This window comes from Physcomitrium patens, chromosome 12 (genome assembly GCF_059467195.1).
Source record: "Physcomitrium patens ecotype Gransden chromosome 12, ASM5946719v1, whole genome shotgun sequence".
NCBI lineage: Eukaryota > Viridiplantae > Streptophyta > Bryopsida > Funariales > Funariaceae > Physcomitrium > Physcomitrium patens.
In genome coordinates, this window is record NC_143421.1 from 5,092,377 (window position 1) to 5,112,989 (window position 20,613).

Sequence of the window (20,613 nt, forward strand, 5' to 3'; positions counted from 1 at the left end):
TGCTCCCTATTTTTCGTATCAACAAGAAGCGTTAATTGCGACAGAGTTACGAATAATACCAGCCCCAAAAGATTCTAATGAAGCCTTGTTGTTGAACCTGACGAAGAAAAAGGAGGAAATGGTCATCAACATGGCCAAGGATAAGGAGAAGAAGTAAAAGCCTACCAATACTAAGACCAATGCTTGGTGCAGTAATTATAAGGGCCACGGTCATTTGGTAATAAAATGCCCTTCACCCTTACAAATGATGGATCAATGTACATTTTGCAGAGGAAAGTACTTAACAGCTAATTGTTGGAATTTGCAAAGGCAACAACAATTCAATAATCAGACCATGATCCCACCAACTCATTGGGACATCAATCAAGTTCAATCAGGAAATATGTTTGGATGGAATAGAAAGCGATCTAATCAATAAAATCAAGCATTCAATAACTTTCAAAGTTCGAATTTTAATCAAGTGTCTGCATCAAACTCCCAATACTATGGAAAAGAGCAGCAGAGATATCAGCAATATGCTCCTCTGGCGTCATCGAACCAAGTTCCCTCCATTCCAACGAGACAACTAGGATCATTTTCTAACCCTACATGAAATAAGCCTAGTAGGTATATACGGGTGGAGACACCCAATATGCCTGATGGAGGTGCAAGAAGACCACTTCGTTGTTTCCATTACAGACAGATTGGTCATTATGCGAGTGAATATCCCAATCCCAGAGCAAGTGATAATTATTCACCAGTTTGTGGAAATTACAAGCAGTCAGGGCATACATATCAGCAATGTAATGCTCCATTCAATTTCAATAATCGAGATCAATAGATCCAAAACTAAGGAAAAATAGAAAAAATAAATCAAGGTCCTCAAGATTCTCCAATAAATCAGGTGGAATATATCCAAGCCGTTCTTATCAAGAGTAAATAAAAAGAGAAAGGACCAATTCCGTATTTGGATGAACCTGATGCAAAGGGCCAATTTGTTCTAATTATGAAAACATCCAATCCAAGTCCTATTATGGACCTCTTATCCAGTATGAGACTTGAATCGATTGGGCTACCCAATGAAGTACCAATTACAGAAGCTTTGGTTCCATTTCAAGCTATTTCATTCTCTATGCCGTTTTGAGAAATATCCTTTCTGTTGAAAGATCCTCTCAAAGGCGTGAATTCCAAAGAAAATCTGTCTGCTATTCTAATTCTAAGTCCAAAGTGGAAGAATATCTTACCTCAAGGAGTTAAACTCCAACCAATGAAAAGAAAGAGGACATTGGATATTATCCTAAATATGAAATTCTATGACATATTAAAGGATCTGGATGCTATTCGGCCTTCTATTTCTATGAAATAACTTCTAGCGGTCATACCAAAGGACCCTTCTACATTGAATTCATCGTTAACATGGCATAGGCAACGTAATAAGGAAGTTTGTGAAGTCAGTTTGAACCTTGATCGAGAAACACCAACCATCAATGTTTCGATTGACGGTATTATGATCTTGGATGTTCAGGTGGGTGGTGGTTCTAGTGTCAATTTAATGAACGTGGATACAATGGATGCTTTAGATTTGGAACACTTAGTATCCACGACATTGGTATTACGAATGTCAAATCATAGCCGAGTTAAACTGATAGATATTTTACAAAGTGTTCAAACTATAATTGCTGGTATTGCATATACAATTGATTATATCATCTTTCGGCTACAACATTTGACTTTATTGTATCCAATTTTATTGAGATGACCTTGGCTTTATCAAACGAAGACCAAAAACGATTGGGATCAGGGTACTTTGACAATTGGCAAGGACGGCGACAAAATGGCATTATAAATGTACCCAGTACGCTATCACGGGAGTCTCAATTGCCAGCATCTGAATTAAAGTTAGATGATGAACTTAGCACCAATGATGACGCAGTTGCACCGATTACGGAGGCGCCCGTGGAGGCAGCACAACATCCTAGAGTGGTGTACCAATGTGGAGGTCCAGGGGAGTACTTGATATACTCGCCGGATTTGGAAATCTCTACTAAAGTTAGTATTAATTGGATGACTAAGTATGATATGTACCATGTTAGTGCCCTAGACACAAGATTCAGTACTTTGTACATAAAAAACTTACCGACTGATTTTCAACCAGCTCGAGGGTTGAAATAGAACATCGCCATTGCACCTTTATGTCAAACAATTAACTTGGTGACTTTAGCAGAGCCTCGGACAATTAAGGTCTACAAAGGTATTAAGGACCAGGAGTTGACATGTTGGACAGAGTTTTTCTTACATCATAAGTCTGCTTTTGCTTGGACTTATGCTGATTTAAAGGATATTTCCACTGACGTCTGTGAGCATCATATCATTTTAGAGGAGAACACTAAACCAGTACGACAAAGGCAATATCGCCTTGATCCTAAATATTTCCTCATGATGAAGGAGAAATTGGACAAGCTTCTTGCAGTTGGTTTTATTTATCCAATACCGAATAGCGAGTGGGTTTCTCCAATTGTCATGGTGCCAAAAAAGAATAGAAAAATCTATATTTGTCAGGATTTCTAGAAACTTAATGCGGCTATGAAGAAAGATTACTTCCCATTACCTTTCATGGATAGTTTGGATAACATGTTGTCATTCTTAGTAGGTAGTAAGAAAATAGGAGTAGAGCATTAGTTAAGGTCATTCTGTGGTGTTGTTTTGGATTGATTCGAGTACCTTTTCTTGTGTTTTTTACATTTTTGAGCGTAGTAGTTCCAGTTAAGAGTTAACATTGAGAAGCCAATCATAAGTATCAATTGAAGATGTTCTAGAATGGATGAGTCAATAGCAGCATCAATTAAAACTTCAAGATGCCCAGATCTTGAAACTGGAGGCTCAAGTACATATATTGGATGAATATAATGAAGATCTATTAAACCAGTTGAGGAGGGAGCTGATGGATGGATTGGAAGAGGAAGAAGATTTGAATTTAGAACTAGAATTGGTAGAACCAGAATCAGTGGAACTTACATTCAATAATGTAGCAAATGATTAATTGGGTGGGCCAAACAAATTAGTAACTTTGTAGAATTTTGTTAAGTAGTTTTTAGATAGGAATCAATTGTGTGTTTGCGAAGACACTGCACAGATAGGAGTGGGGCTATGTAGAATAGATATTAGTTCATTTTTATAAGATATTGGTAAAATAGATTAATAGTCCATAGAATAGTCAGTTCAGGAGGACAGATGGTTGATTTAGTTATTAAAAGCAGTTATTATAGGATTACGGTTAAGATCTGGAAATCAGTAATAATTATATAAGAGTTGTAGAAATTTGTTGGGGGCCAGACTATGATAGTTATGGGCCGAGATTAAGCTTAGTCCTACCTCTTTGTTTTCTTTATTTTCTTTGTTATTGAAGAGTAATGGATAATTTCTAAATATTGAGAAGTAAGTCTGTGGAATAAATCAGAGATTGATTTATGAGTTATTGATTATGTAATTGGAGTATTATATGATTGAATTATATGAGAAGTTATTGGAAGATTGATTATGGATGGAAGATTACGATTGTTGTTTATTGAGAGTTGTGTGTGTTTTAGACAAAAGAAGTCTGTGATTACAAAAATTTTGTGAATCCAGATTAGTTGGAGTGAAGTCTATTATTCCTGGTGTTGGATGGAATTTATGAGTTTTGAGTAGTCTTTTAAGAGTGCAAGGTTACACACTGTTATTATCAGTTGATGAAGGAGTATTATTATTGGAAAGAAGCATTGTAGTATTTCTTGGTGTTTTAGTGGTTCGAAATACAGGTAATTGTGTGACCCTAACTAGTAAAGCTCATGCGCTTAGTCTTTCCCTGTGTTTGAATTCTCCTATACAAGTTTATTCTGAAAGGAATTTGTAGAATAAGTAAAATGACAATTACATATAGGTTATTAATACAATGTAAAAAATAATTTCTTAATAGTGGTATTAGTATCAAAGATATGAATTTTAAAGAACTAAAAGATCAATAAATTTTTGTATCATTCAAAAAGACTAAAAAATCACTCAAAGATGGTATTATATTAAATAAGAATGGCTATTATCAAAGACAAAAAGACTTAAAAATCTTGAAACAAGACTAAAGACTAAAAAGACGTTGACAAGAATGAAGAAGGCTTCACTTTTACCTCTATATATACTATTTAACTAGGAGCTATATGACGACATTCTACAAGACTTCTAATACATGTCCAATTTGTGAGACAAGTATCTTATCTTACAAGTCAAGTTTTTCTTTATGCACACAACATGATTAACTTATTCGCTAAGTTTTTAACCTATCAATCAACTTTAAACATGGATAAAGTCAAATACACATCTATAAAGCTTTTAAAAAGCTATGCCATAAAATAATATCAAATCTATCTATATTTAACTTCTATCTAATACTTCTTATCTAAATAAATATAATTATCTATGACATTATCCATCCTCCTACTTCTAAGGACGAATTCCATAAAGAGCAATTATTATATGTTGAAAAAGTGTAAGATGCAATGTTTTTCTAGAGAGTTGTATAATGTATAAAAATAAGATAGAATATTATAAAAATTTGATTCCTAATAAAGAAATAGAAAAAAAAAAATTAAATAAAAAATAATTATAGATATTAATAATTTATTTCTAAAGATAAATCAAGATAGATTAATATGAACATGAAATTAAGTAGTATGGTACTAAGATAAAAAAACATGGACTGAAGTGGAGTGATCTGGGCTTATATTGACTTTTGGATCTCTTTCTTCTTCTCTTATGCTTGGGCTTTCTCCCTTTAGATATAATCAATCATTCTTTAGAGATTTTTTTAGAATTTTTTTAATATTTTATTTGGAGATTTTGAAGAATAAGTTTTTTCTTAAAATTCTTTATTAATCTTAGAAATTATAATTAATAAAATAAAAATATTATTTTAAAAAAATAGAAGAAAAAAAGAATAAAATTTGGTATAAAAAATAACTTGTAGAATCAAGTATAAATAAGATTTGAAAAAGATAAGAAAGTGTGAAAAGACAAAGAAGTTAGCCGTCCATATATTTAAAAGATAAGGTAGTTGAAATCACTTTTGATAGTTATGGTAGTTAGAAATAAATTAGTTTTGTTATATTTGAATAATATAAGAAGAAAATTTATTATATAGAATCTATAAATAGCTTCAAATTTATATTTTAAGGATAGAAAATCATAATAAAGAAATTATAATTGATATGCTTGCATGTCATTTTATATATTTTTAATCTAATATTGAATTTTAAGAGTTGCAAGATGAAATGAAGTTATAAATGTTTGAAGATTAAGTTGAAGAAAATAAAGACAAGAAGAAGTTAACGAAAATATAGATAGTTAAAGATTAGATTGAAGAAAACAAAGATAAGCTGAAGTTAATGAAGATATAGATGTATGAAGACTAGGTTGAAAAAGACAACGACAAGAAGAAGTTCATGAAGATATACATGGTTGAAGAAGATAAAGACAAGATGAAGTTAATAAAGATATAGATTTGTGAAGATTAGTTAGAAGAAGATAGGATAAAATTAACAAAAAAAATTCATAGATAAAATCAATAGATAAATTAAAGATGGTTTTAGGATTAAATTATTTAATCATAACAAAACCAAGAACCATAGAGATTTAAGATAAGTATAAAGATAATTCCTATGTAAAAACATTAAAGAAATACTTGAAATCCTTGAGATGCAAGAATCTAGATATTCATTTGGCAACCATACTAGACATACATTGCTATCCTTGGTAATTAAGTTTATAAAATTTATAAGGATAATAGAGAATATTTAGTAAAGATGAGTAATATTCATGAATGAAACTTATCAACTTTATTATGAGTATTAAGAACCATAAATAAAGCTGGTATAAAATAATTCTATATTATACATCAAATTAAATAAATTAAATAAATAAGATAAAAAAATAAAAATAATATCTTATTTTAATATATAAAAAAAAGATATAAATTGAAGATGGATCTATATCAAGAAATATTGTATAAAACAAATTAGCAATCAAAAAACTAAAAAAGAATTATAAAAGTCAAACACTATATTTGTTACGGATATACACATGTAAATTACTAATTACCTATATGATTAGATAAAAGTAGATAAAAATAGGTTAATTCTATAATATCTTTTATACAAGCTTTCTAGAAGCTTTATAGATCCTATTTTGACTTTATAGGTATCTATAATTGATTTTTTAGATTAAAAACGTAGTCAACAAGTTAGCTATGTGCCACACATGTTGATAGCTTGAAGAATAAACTAGCTATATGGCTCACATATAGAAAACTTGCCTCGTAAGCTAAGGCATATATCATATAAAGTCAACACATATTAGAGGTCTTATAGAACATTGCCATGTAGCTTCTAGTTAGATAGTATATATAGAGGTAAGAGTGAAGTCCTCTTCACTCTTGTCAATTTCTTTCTTGCTTCTAGTCTAGATTCAAGAGTCTCTAGTTTCCTTGTCTTTTGATAATTTCCATTCTAGTTTCTTTTTAATATATATTTTTTTATTTCTATTTTATTATACTTGTTTATTTACTTTCATCAAGTTCTTATCCTTGTCAAATTGACAAGAGTATACTTACAATATTAGAGCTTTATCTTCACTTAATTAAGAGTGGATTACTTATTTTGCTTAATAAGACATAAGTATATTAGAAGTTATAAATTATGCTCTTCTAAATAAATATTATTTTTAATATCTTCTTTGTAGAATAAGTAGTTATTTTTAAAATATAGATATCTAGTGTATAGTGTAAACATGAATAGATAACTGTTGAAAAGGTGGTTCAATAGGTAGAATGGATAAATAGTCAGGAAAAGTAGTTATCATCTGTAGTATAGGAATTGGTATCTTAGGGTAGTATAAGGAGGATGGCAGAGGGGAAGAAAATGCCAGACTGTGAGAGTTGTGAGCCGGGGGCCAGACTGCGATAATACTGAGCCGGGGATAAGCTTGGTGCTATCTCTTCTTCTTAGTTTTCTTGTTTCTTTTGTGTTAGTGTTGATTCTAATGAAGAGAATCGATTTAATGAATTAATGTTTGATTTACGAAGTTATTTATGGATCACTATTTATCAATTATTGTAAAAGATTGAGGACGTATGGAAGTTTCCAGTCACTGTTTATCGCAAGATTGTAAGTTTAGTGGAAAGGAATTGTAATCGAAGGAATTGTCTTGATTAGATTCTGTGGATTGGAAGTTGTTCATTCCAGGGTTTAGAATATGCTTGTGTGTTCATGAATTATACAGAGTACTAAAATTATTGTCGTGGATGTTATTGTATTGATATGAAAGAGTGGATAGTAGGAGAAAAAGTTAAGTGTACTTTGGTATGGTAAGCATTCAACAGTAGCGGTTAATTGCATGACCCTAACAATTGAAGCTCATATACATGGTCATTCCCTGTGTTCGAATCCTCCTATATGGTTTTATGCGGGGAGGTTTCTTCCGGAATAAGTAAAATGAGCAATCACATTTTGGCACCGTTGCCAGAGATTGACAACATTATTGAGTGTTAGGAATTAACTGTCAAAGCAGTAAAGGAGATTAGGAAGCAAACTCAATAGAAATAATGAAAGAGTATGGTTATTAAGAATGAGAATTTAACAGGAAAGAGAATAAAGCAATCAAAGGAAAAAACAGAGCAATCGCAAGCAAGAAATTTGTTGCGTAATGACTGAGATCACAAATTGAAAAAGAAGTATCGACAAAGTTGGATTAAGCCATGGTTGCATGCCTATTGGTATATTTGATCGTATCTAGAAGACGATCGACCTCTAATATTTCAGAAGTACATACCGTTAAAGAAATTGCCAAGAGCACTCGCGAGGAGTATTACTAATAGTCCAGCAAATCTCTTGAAGTTGTTAACGAAAAATGAGGAAGGCACAGAGGAATTAGGTACCCCATTGGGTATCTTCTCAATTAAAAATATGTTCGATCCTAACAAGACTGGTTCTAAAGATCGGCATAAATCACTTGCCAATAAAGACCAATTCAGAGTATATCAAAACATGTCATTTTCACCTCATATTCAACTAATAAAATTATTTGGAGATAATAATAGTCAATCGGGAAGGCCTAGAAGTTCGAAAAAGACTTTTGCAGGAGACAATTTTTATTTTAATGAGAAATTGAGCAGAACACTGGCATCTTTAATGACGTCCGGAGGACCAACAGTTCCGATTGCAGTTCAAATGGGTGCAGTGGGTGATCGAACGACTAGCGTCGTGCCATTACCTACTTTTCGGGGTTTACCAGGTGCGGATCCAAATCAACATTTGTCTCAATTCTTGATGGCATGTATAGCCAATAATGGAAGAACAAAAGACATTTGGCTAAAATGGCTGCCAGCGACATTGATAGATATAGCATTTGAGTGATATAACCGCCAACCTGTGGGACAATTTATCAATTGGGAGACATTGAAAAATACATTTTTAGCCCATTTTCGACCAATTAGTTTTGAAGAACGTCTTAGAAAAAAATTAATGAATAGCAGAATGGTATCAGGGGAAGCAGTACAGTCATATTATGGTCGTGTAGCGGATATACTTTGAAAATGGCCAAGTAACCAAATGTCAGAATCATTTGTGTTGTCCATATTGGTTAATGGACTACACCCACCAGAATTGAAAATGTTTGTAAAGGAGGCCCAATCAGCCACCATTGCATCATCTCTTGAGCGAGCAAAAGCATGGGAGGAATGTCACTATGACCAAAACTTAATAGTTAGAGCCACGATGATTCCATCTCAAAGAGGTTATCAAATGACAAATTGGAATGACGCATTGGGAAGTTATCTGGGAAAGAATGAGTATGGTACAATTCCACAGGGAATAGTGGATGCCATTCCATTGCAAGCTGTACCACCATCATCATCACACATGTATGCACCTTATTCCGCGTATCAGAAACCAATACCTACAAAGGAATTGCCAAATGCATTGGTATCAAGGGATCCCAATGAGTCATTGTTGTTAACATTGACAAAAAAAATGGATGAAATGGCTGTGAATCTGGCCAAGGATAAAGAAAAAAAATACAAACCAACTAATATGCATCCCAATGTCTGGTCCAGCAATTGTAAGGGGCAAGGTCATTTAGTAACAGAATGTCCTTCACCACCCCAAATGACTGTACAATGTACCTTTTGCGAGAGCAAGCATATTACCACCAACTGTTGGAATTTATGGATAACAACAACAACTCAGTAACCAGATAATGACTCAATCAACTTTGTGGGATGTCAATCAAGTACAGACAAATAATAGGTTTGGCTGGAATGCAAATTGAGTGAATAAAAAAAATAAGAATTATTCTAATTTCTTCAACTCTGAATTTCACGAAGAAGGTGTATCCAATACTCACGGATTAGTAATGAACCAACCAGGATACCATCAATATCCACCCATGACGAAGCCAATGCTAGAGTCTACAGTAATAATGGGTCAATCAATATCCTTTACTCATCCAACATGGAACAGATCTAGCCGTTATATACTAATAGAGATATCTAATATCCCTGAAGGAGTTGGCAGGAGACCACTTCATTGCTATTGTTGCAGACAAATCAAACATTATGCGAGTGAATGTCCTAATCCAAGGGCCAGTGATGACTATGTTCCAATATGTGGAAATTATAAGCAGTCTGGTCACACTTATCAGCAGTACAATGCGCCCTTCAATTATAATAACTGGGACCATCAAATGTAAACAAGCCAACCGGCAGAGGACAAAGGCCCTGTTCAATGAGATTCACTAGTACATCATGTCGAGGTGGTGAACGTAGTGCTTACCAAAGGCCAACAAAAAGACAAGAATCTAATTCAGGACATGGATGAATCAATTGCAAGAGAGCAAGTAGCACTATCCACGGGGCTAAATGAACTAATATCACTATTAGGACGTATCCCAATATTGAGACCTCAACAGATTGAGGAACCCAATTTGGTTCTACATGCCAATTTGTTGGGACCATCAAATCCAAGTCCTGTTACGGGCTCGATACCTAGTATGAGACCTGAATCGGTGGCACAACCCAATGAGGTCCCAATTACGGAGGCTTCAGTTTTTTTCCAAGCAGTTCCGATTTCTATTCAGTTCCAAGAAACGTCCTATCCATTGAAAGATCCTCTCGGGGGAAGGAATTCCAAAGAAGCCCTGGCTGCTGTTCCAATTCCGAGTCCAAGGCGGAAGAATATCTTACCTCACGGAGTTAAACTCAAACCAATGAAAAGAAAGAGGGCATTAGAAATTATCCTAAATATGGAATCCTATGATATTTTGAAGGATTTGGATGCTATTTGGCATTCTATTTCTATGAAGCCACTTCTAATAATCGCACTAGAGTACCGTTCTACATTGAATTCATTGTTAATATGACATAGGCATCGTAATAAAGAAGTTTGTGAAGTCAGTTTGAACCCTGACCTAGGTGCACCAACCTTCGATGTTTTGATTGACATTGTTATGATCTCGGATGTTCAGGTGGATGGTGGTTCCAACGTCAATTTAATGAACGCTGATACAATGGATGCTTTAGATTTGGAACACTTAGTATCCACGACATTGGTATTACGGATGGCACATCATAGTCGGGTTAAACCAATGGGTATCTTATGGAGTGTTCAAATTATGATTGCCGGTATTACATATAAAATCGGCTATATCGTCTTTCGATTATAACGTTCAACTTTATCATATCCCATTTTATTGGGACGACCCTGGCTTTATCAAACAAAGGCCAAGAATGATTGGGATCGAGGTACTTTGACAATTAACAAGAACAGAGACAAAATGGTGTTACAGATGTACTTGGTACAATATCATGGGGAGTCTCAATTGTCAGCATCTGAATTAACGTCAGACGATGAGCTTAGCTCTGATGACGATGCAGTAGCACCAATTGCGGAGGTGCCCGTGGAAGCAGCACTATACCTTGGAGTGGTGTACCAATGTGGAGGTCCGGAAGAGTACTTGTTATACCCGACGGACTCGGAAAACTCGGATTATGTTAGTAGTGATTAGATGACCAAGTGAAAGATTGAGGACGTATGGAAGTTTCCAGTCATTGTTTATCGCAAGATTGTAAGTTTAGTGGAGAGGAATTGTAATCGAAGGAATTGGCTTGATTAGATTTTGTAGATTGAAAGTTGTTTGTTCCAAGGTTTGGGATATGCTTGTGTGTTTGTGAATTACACAGGGTACTGAAATTGTTGTCGTGGATGTTATTGTATTGATATGAGAGAGTGGACAGTAGGAAAAAAAGTTAAGTGTACTTCGGTATAGTAAGCATTCAACAATAGCGGTTAATTGCGTGATCCTAATAATTGGAGCTCATATACATGGTCATTCTCCGTGTTCGAATCCTCCTATATGGGTTTATGCTAGGAGGTTTCTTCCGAAATAAGTAAAACGAGCAATCACATTCTTTATTCTCAAGTCTTCTCTTCTGCTTGTCTTCAACGATGTCAGACATTTATCTTCTAAGTATTATTATAGTAGAGCTTATTGAAATGAAGAGTGTAATAACACAAATGCAAGAACAATTGAAAAAATTGATGCTTGAAATGCATCAACTTTATTTACCACCATAAGGAGCAACAAGAATAGTAAGAAGTAAAGATATAAATATGATTAGAGCTGCTTGAACATCTCCACCAAATCATGTCCCTTTTTCTACAGTGGAACATCTTTTTAATACTAAAGAACCAAAAGTTGTTCTACTTGAGAAGTTTGATAGTATAAGATCCAAGTTTTGAGGGTTTATTAATCAAGTGTAACTTTTAATTGAACTTCAATCCCAAAGCTATCCAACTTTAAAATCACAAGTTAGATTCATTGATATACTTCTTTTAGATTGAGCATTATCATAATATTTATCTTTTTTTAAACAACAAGATCCAATACTAGATAATTTAGAGATTTTTTTGATAGAGTTTTGATCCATGTATGGAGAACATGATGCAACTTGTGTTGTAACCAATAAGGTTTATATTTTGCGACAAGATAATTGATCCGTTGTCATAATACGTGAAGTCTTGCTTGAGAATGCTCCGGGCACCTAGTCGTGGAAGGAAGAATAGAAATTTCAATAACAAAATCCTAATTCTAATAGAATACTAACAATGCTCTAATTCAACCATAATAATGGTAAACAAGCTTAATCAAATTCAAAGAAACCTCAGAGAAATTTCAAACAAATAATAAGTATCCTTTAAGAAATATTAGAAGGATCACAAATATTACTCAAATACATCTCAATTCAATCTTAATTTAATTCTAGTTAAAATCTTATTGAACTTCATTCAAACTTTAGGCCAAAACTAATTAAATCTTAAATCCTAATAAAATCCTAAACCCTAAATCAAACCCTAAACAAACCTTAAATCAAATCCCAATCAAATTCTAAACCAAATTCTAACCAAATCCTAAATCAAATCCTAAACCAAATCTTAATCCAAATCCTAAATCCTAAACTAAACCCTAACTAAATCCTAAATCCTAAATCAAACCCTAACCAAATCATAAACCCTAAATAAAATCCTAACCAAATCCTAAACCAAATCTTAATCCAAATCCTAATCCAAATCCTAAATCCTAATCAAATCCTAACCAAATCCTAAATCCTAAATCAAACCCTCATCCAAATCCTAAATCCTAAACCAAACCATGACCAAATCCTAAACCAAATCCTAGTAATTCATATAACAAATTTAAACCTTAATAACTAATGAATAAACCATCGATCTTAACTCAAATTTTTCATAATTCTAAAAAAATAAATAAAAAAGAAGCACAAAAAAATTGAAAAGGATAGGAGTTACCAAATTGACGATAACCTCAAAAATGTGCTTGGATATTGGTCAACCTCCTTCTCCAATCTTAATACTAATCTTTCAGAGCCAATATCTCTCTTTTGCATTGTTCGATTGATCTCAAAATTCTCATACACATAGAAAAATAAGTCTTATATCTTCTTACATAAGTTTCACTCCAATGCAACTAATAGATTGCAAGAAATCTTAAAAACCTCCACTCAACCTAAAATTCTACTTTCTGAGATCTTCACCCATTTAAACCTCAATATTCCTCAATTCAACCTTTAGATCGAGCTCAAATTCACGGCATGTATTAAAAACATATATAACCATAAACCTACAAAATTTCACTTGTAGATCTATTACAAAACTCTTTAAATCACCCAAAACGTAAATCCTATTTGATTTCATAAAATCCAAGTCATCCGAAACAAACCTTGACTTTGCAAAGCTCTTATAAAATCGTAACAACTTCAAATCACCCAAAATCAATGCCCATAGAAATCTTATATAATCTTCTATCAAAACCCACTCTTCAATTTGCCAAAGAGTCCCAGAGTTGTCGTTGAGACTTAGTTTTGTGCCTGAGGGTCTGATTTCGACCCTAGTTCATAACCGGCCCTCTCTGGATATCAAAATCTAGTTTTTTTAAGTAATTTTTACTAGAATTTACTCTTAACTTTTTCCTAAAGATTTCTATATTATTTAATTTTCCAATATACCTTATTTTGCCTTATTTTTGGTCCTACAAAGTAAGTAGAAGCTATTTTCTCTAAAAGGGCAGCATTACTACTAAAAGTTTTACTACCTTCCTTTCTTTTATCCATATTTTTCTACCTTTTCTTTTAACTTGGATCTTCTATAATAAGATCCATATTATCATCTTTCACCATATAATCATATTACAATACAACATCGTATTATTATATGCTTCATAATTTTGTAACTTGTAATTAATATCAAGTAAGATGATGTTGCACTTATTAGTCAATTTTTCTACAGATTACAATATGAGGTAAAAAAATTGATGTTTAACTTATTTGATCTTCAAACATTAAGTCAAGCGATTGACTTTGCTGTGAAGTGTGACAATCAGTTTTTTGAATTTTGATTTGAGAATCAAAGAAGTAGGCCTTAATATTATTATAATTCAATGGCAATACCAATGCCTCTTCAATACATACATTCAAAAGTAGGTGATATATAAATTGATGTGATATGTTTCAAATTTCTTATTGAGCAAGAAAAAACTCATTGCCATCAAAAAAGATTGTGCTTATATTGTAGAAAACCTAAGCATACTGCTCAACATTATTCAAAGAAGTGAAGCAATTAAAAAATGAGGAGTATGAATATCAAAGAAGATAATATATTAAAAAATGAGTTTATTTAGCTATGATAGGCATCTTGCGATTAGAATCTTGTATAATACCTAATAAAAGTCCTATTTTCTCCTCAAAATTCTTTCTTTGTTTTATATTAAATATTATTTTAGGACCTAAATATTACAAAGCCTCTGCCTTGTAGATTCAGTAGCCTTAGCATATTTCTAAGATGAAGAATTTGCTAAAAGACTTAGCATATCATTAGTGAAGAAAATTAAACATATTTATATAGATTTCAAGTGGCATTCCAATCTAATATCAAGAATTTTAAAATGTATTTGAAAAAAAAGAATGTAGATACTCTTGTAGAATATTATTCCTATGACTAATCAATTGACCTTCAAGAAGGAGTACAACAACTATTTGGACCAATCTATAATTTATCACAAAATGAGTTGGCTGAATTTGAGTATATTAAAGAAAATATAGCCAAGAACTCATACGCCATTCCGAATCTCCAATAAGACTCCCAATTTTATTTGTGAAGAAAAAAGATGGATCATTACAGATGTGTTTTGATTATTAAAGACTCAACAAGATTGCTATCAAGAATATGTATCCACTAACTTTAATATCTAGAATTTTTAATTAATTCAATCAAGTTAAGATCTATACAAAAGTATATTTATGAAGAGCATATAATCTAGTATATATCAAAAAAAGAGATGAATGAAAGAGTGCATTTTGAACCAGGTACGGATATTTTGAATATAATGTCATGCCTTTTGGACATATAAATACATTAGCAACTTTTTAATATCTTATAAATGATGTTTTTGAGAATCTTTAGATGATTTTATTTTCTATTATGTAGATATCTTAATCTACTATAAGAACACAAAAAAACATGAACTTCATGTTCAACATTTGTTACAAAAATTAAGAAGTATAAGACTCTATGCCAAGATAGAAAAGTATATATTCCGCACTACTCAAGTTGACTTCTTAAGTTACATCATTTCAAATGATGAACTTATGATAGATCCTAAAAAATTTCAAACTATTATGGATTGAAAGATTCTAAAAAGAATATAAGATGGCTAATGTTTTTTAGGATTTACTAACTACTATTAGATCTTTATCAAGGATTTCTCTCTAGTTACAACTCTACTTATACATTTGATTTGTAAAGACAAACTTTAGTAGAATCAAGAAGTAGAAGCAACATTTGAAGCTTTAAAGACAGCTTTTGTTTCTAGATAAATCTTATATTGTATTGACTTTTTTAAGACATTCTTTATGAAAAAAAATACATCAAATTTTGCTTTGGGTACTGTATTATCACAAATGGCAACAAATGATAAATTTCACCTAATAGCTTTTCATTCTAGGAAATTTTTAGTAGCTGAGATTAATTATGAGATCCACAACAAAGAATTTCTTGCAATTATAGATTCTTTTTAAAAATGACATCATTATTTAGAAGGCGCTTCTAGTCTAGTTATTGTATGAACAAATTACAAAAAACTTGAACACTTCATGTCAGTATATGTTTTGAATTGTTGCCAAGCTTGTTGGAGAATGTCTTTGTCAAGATTTGATTTCAAGATTACATATCAATCTAAAAAATAATAAGACTTATTAGATGCCTTTTTTAGACATTCTTATCTTCGATCAAAAAAAGATGTATCTTTTGATCAAGAAAGAATAATTTTCTTCAAGACCAAGTATTTTTAACTTTAAGTAATGAAATCAACATTGACTGTTGATTTAACCTTTATCAAATAAATTCAATCAAGTATGTCTTTTGATCGACTTGTTCATGATATCAAGAATCCCTCTTTCAAGTCTCATGATGCTTCCAAATTCAAATTATAAAATAACCTACTCTTTTCAAAAGGATGCCTATATGTTCCAAAAAGAGAAGCACATTTACGAGTTTTTTAAGCACGCCATGATTTTCCAATAGCTGGATATTTTAGATACAACAAGAATTTAGAGCTGATATCTAAAAATTTTTGGTGGCCATAAATATAGAAGTTGGTCAAAGATTTTGTTCAATTGTGTGATGTTTGCTCAAGATCAAAAATTCCTTGTCATTGACCTTACAGACTTGTTCAGCCATTATCATTTCCATAACAACCATGGTCTTTAGTTTCTATAGATTATATCAGAGATCTTTCAATCTCAGATTCATATGATTCTATATTTGTGATAGTAGATCATTTTATAAAGATGGCATGTTTTATACTATGTACAAAATCTATCACAAGTGAAAAAATAGCTAAGCTGTTTTTTGACAATATCTATTAATATCATGGATTGTCCAAGGATATTATATCAGATAGGGAGACTGAATTTGTATCAAGATTTTGAAGAATCTTTTTTAAGATTTTAAAGATAGACATAAAATTATCTTTGGCCTTTTATCCTCAAATTGACGAACAGACGGAGCGTGTAAATCAAGTTTTAGAGTCATACTTAAGCTGTATCAATAATTATCAATAAGACAATTAGACAATCTTCTTGTCATTTGTAAAGTTTACTTATAATAATATGATGTATTCTTTTATTCAATAATCACCTTTCTTTATCAATTATGATTATCATCTATAGCTTGATACTTTTGACTTTTCAAAAGTTGATAATCTTATGGCAAAAGATTTGATAAATTGTTTATCTGAGCTACATCAAATAATAAAAGAGTAATTAAAGGAAGCTTAAGAACAACTAAAGATCAATATAGATGTCTATCAAAAGAAACAACCTTAATTCAATATAGGTAATAAGATATGATTACTTCATTATAATATCAAGACTACTCGTTCTTGAGATAAATTGGACTATTGCAAGCTTGGATCTTTTCTTTGTTGTGGACAAATCAATCTAGTTGCATATCAATTACATCTACTGGAATCAATGAAGATCCATCATATCTTCTACATTGTCATATTGTAATATAACAATATAGTGAAAGATAATAATATGGATCTTATTATAAAATAACTAAGTTAAAAGATAAAGTAAAAAAATATGAATAAAAGATAAGAAGGTATTAAAACTTTTAGTAGTAATGCTACCTTTTTTAAATAGTAACTTTTTTTTACTTTGTAGGACCATAAATAAGGAAAAATAAGGTAGATTAGAAAAATAAAAGATACAAGCATATGTAAGAAAGAATTAGGAATAGATTTGAGCAAAAATTATCTAAAAAAACTAAATATTGATATCTAAAGAGGGCTAGTTAAGAACCTGGGTTGAAAACAGACCTTGAAGCACAAAATTGAGTCTTGATGACAAATTGGATATACTTTTGGAGATTGGAGAGTAGGATTTGGAAGCTAATTTGATAAAATTTCTTCAAATATTGATTTAGAATATTTTGAGTGAGTATTAACTTTTTAAGAGCTTTGCAAAGTTGGGATTTATTTTGGATGATTATAGATTTGTAAAATAAAATAGATGATACTTTTTGGAGAATTTTATAAGTTTGGCAATAGATCTACAAATGAATTTTTTTGGATTTCTGGGTGTAGTTGTGTTTGATGTGTGTTGTAAATTTGGATTTGATCAAACAGTTAGATTGAAATGCATAAAGGTTTTTGTAGATTATGGTTTCAAAATTTATGGTTTTGAAGACCACTGAGGTTTTTTTAGATATCTACTAATCCACTAATTAGATTGAAGCAAATTATTTTTATAGAAATATTCAACTTGATTTTTAATAAGTGTCTAAAGTTTGGAAGCAAAATAATGGTTCAAACGAGAGTAATTGGCTCTAGGAAATTGGCATTAAGGTCGAAGAAGGAGGTTGGCTAAGATCTAAGCACATTTTTGAAGTTATTATCTATTTGTTAATTTTGATTCTTTTAAAAAAAATTATACTTGTTATTAATTTAGTTTTTAATAAGTGTGAAAAAATTTAATTAAAATCAATGGTTCATTCATTAATTATTAAATTTTAAATCTACTATAGGAATTACTTGGAATTGATTATGGTTTGATTTAGGCTTAGAGTTAGGATTTTGGGTTGATTTAAGGTTTGATTAAGGTTAAAGTTTGGTTAGAGTTAGGATTAGGATTTTAGATTTGATTTAAGGTTTAATTAGGATTAAGGTTTGGTTTAGGTTAAGGTTTGGTTAGGATTTATCTAGGATTTGACTAGGATTTGTTTAAGATTTATTTTGAATTTGATTAGGATTTGTCTAGGATATGATTAGGATTTTATTAAGATTTGATTAGGATTTGTTTATAATTTGATTATAATTTGATTAAGATTTGATTAAAATTTGACTAAGATTTGATTAGAACTTATTTAAGATTTGTGTAGGATTTAACTAAGATTTATTTAGAATTTGATTAGGATTTATTTAAGATTTGATTAATATTTGATTAGAATTTTTTTAGTATTTGATTAGGATTTGATTAGAATTTGACTAGGATTTGATTAGAATTTGTTTAGGATTTGATTAGAACTTATTTAGGAGTTGACTAAGATTTGACAAGGATTTGACTAAGGTTCGACTAAAGTTTGATTAGATTTTGATTGAGATTTAATTAAATTTTTTATTTTAATTTTTTAGTAAGATTTTTATTTTAGTATATATTTTTTGAATTTCTATGTTATTCCTTTATGATTTTTTTAAAAGTTCTCTAAGAATTCTTTGTATTTCTTGTATAATTTCTTTAAAATTTTAATTGAATTTAATTAATATTTGATTTAATTTGCTAATCTTTTATTATAATTTATTTAAGAATGTATTTGAGTTATTAAAACTTGTTGTTGAAATTTTCCTTCTATCTTCTACAATGAGGTGCTTGGTATATTTTCAAGCCAAACGCCACATAATACAACAACATTGTCATGTTGTGATTCAGTTACTATGTGAAAATAATATATTTATATATTTAATGCATAATATATTAGACAACATGGTGAGAGTCATGTTAATAGATTTTTGTTGTTTGTAGGATGTGGATAGATTACAACTTCAAAAAGAGATAGTTTAAAAGGGCTTCTATTAGAATTTATATAACTTTATTTTCTTTTGATAGTGACTTTGAAGTTGATCTTATTAGTTGTAAGTTTTAAATATTTGGAGTCACCTTTGTTAGATATTGGTGATCCTAAAAGTCTTATTTTGTTTCTATTATATGGTGTTTAGGGCATATATTTAATAAATCTTATAAAAAAAGAGTTGGAGAGGGATTTTGGTAACAAAAAGAGTGATTAGGATATTCATATGGATAAATGGAGATGGATGATATAAATCTCCATTCCTATTGGTTAAAAATCATGATCAATGGACTTTAAGGAGGCTGCCTGAGACCATATTAGGGATTAGGGTTAGTCTTTTGGGAGGATTCAAATATCAAAGGCTAGGATCTACAAGTTCATATTTTTAGCTATGGTTTTGGTGAAAATTTTCAATCATTTGGAATTTTTATGAAGGAAATATAGACACTCAAAATTGAAGTATCGATTTTATACTTACTGTCACTCTTTTGGATATAACGCATGCGTACAGAAAGCAACTGAGGATCGGTGATTGGGATTGAAGAGAATAATTTTTTGGCTATATTTTATGCATATTTCTTGATGAATTCTAAGTTGGAATGAAGAAGATATTAGAAGTTGAAGTCAGCATTTGTAAGTGACCCAAATTGGATCACCAAGTTGTAAAAGATCCAAATTGCTAGTAGTTGTGTTTTAAGCTATATCTTATATAATTTGACAAGATTTTGGCTAAGAATTTCTAAAAATGTGTATTTTTATGTTACTAAATTTTATACACAAGTTTTGTGACATTTGGATATTGGATTTGTGAGATATGAAGAAAATAGTGCTTAGGCACTCGTGAATTAGGGTTTTAGAGCACCTGCTAGGATTTTTAAGATGTCAAACGCTTAGTAGCGAATTTATAATTGAATTTTTATAAAGTAAAGCTTAAGGGCAAATTCTATAATATTTCTAAATTTAAAAAAATTTAAACAGTTGGATCAAGTAATATGAATTTCTAAAGTTCGGAAAAAAAAAATCTTTTATTGAAATATTATATTTTGAAAGGATTTTATTATAAGTTGAATATTTTATATAAAGTAAAGGAGTATTTTGGGAGCCAAGCCTTTATGTATATGTTGATGATGGATATATGGAGCTATGGTTGAATTTTTGTATAAAGATGAGCTTTTGAGAGGAGATTGTGGATTTCCTTTGAAGTTATTGAAAACCTAATCTACTAACAAATGGTTAGCTACGATTTGATATGGCCAAGAATGTTAGATTTCTTTTATTTATCTTAAAAAGCCTTATGTACAAACCTTCTTAAATATGAAAGGATTTATTAGTACAATATCTTTTTGATATTATAATATTTATTTGTCTTATACTTTTAAGATTAAATAACTTATTGGAGCATGGCCAATAAGTT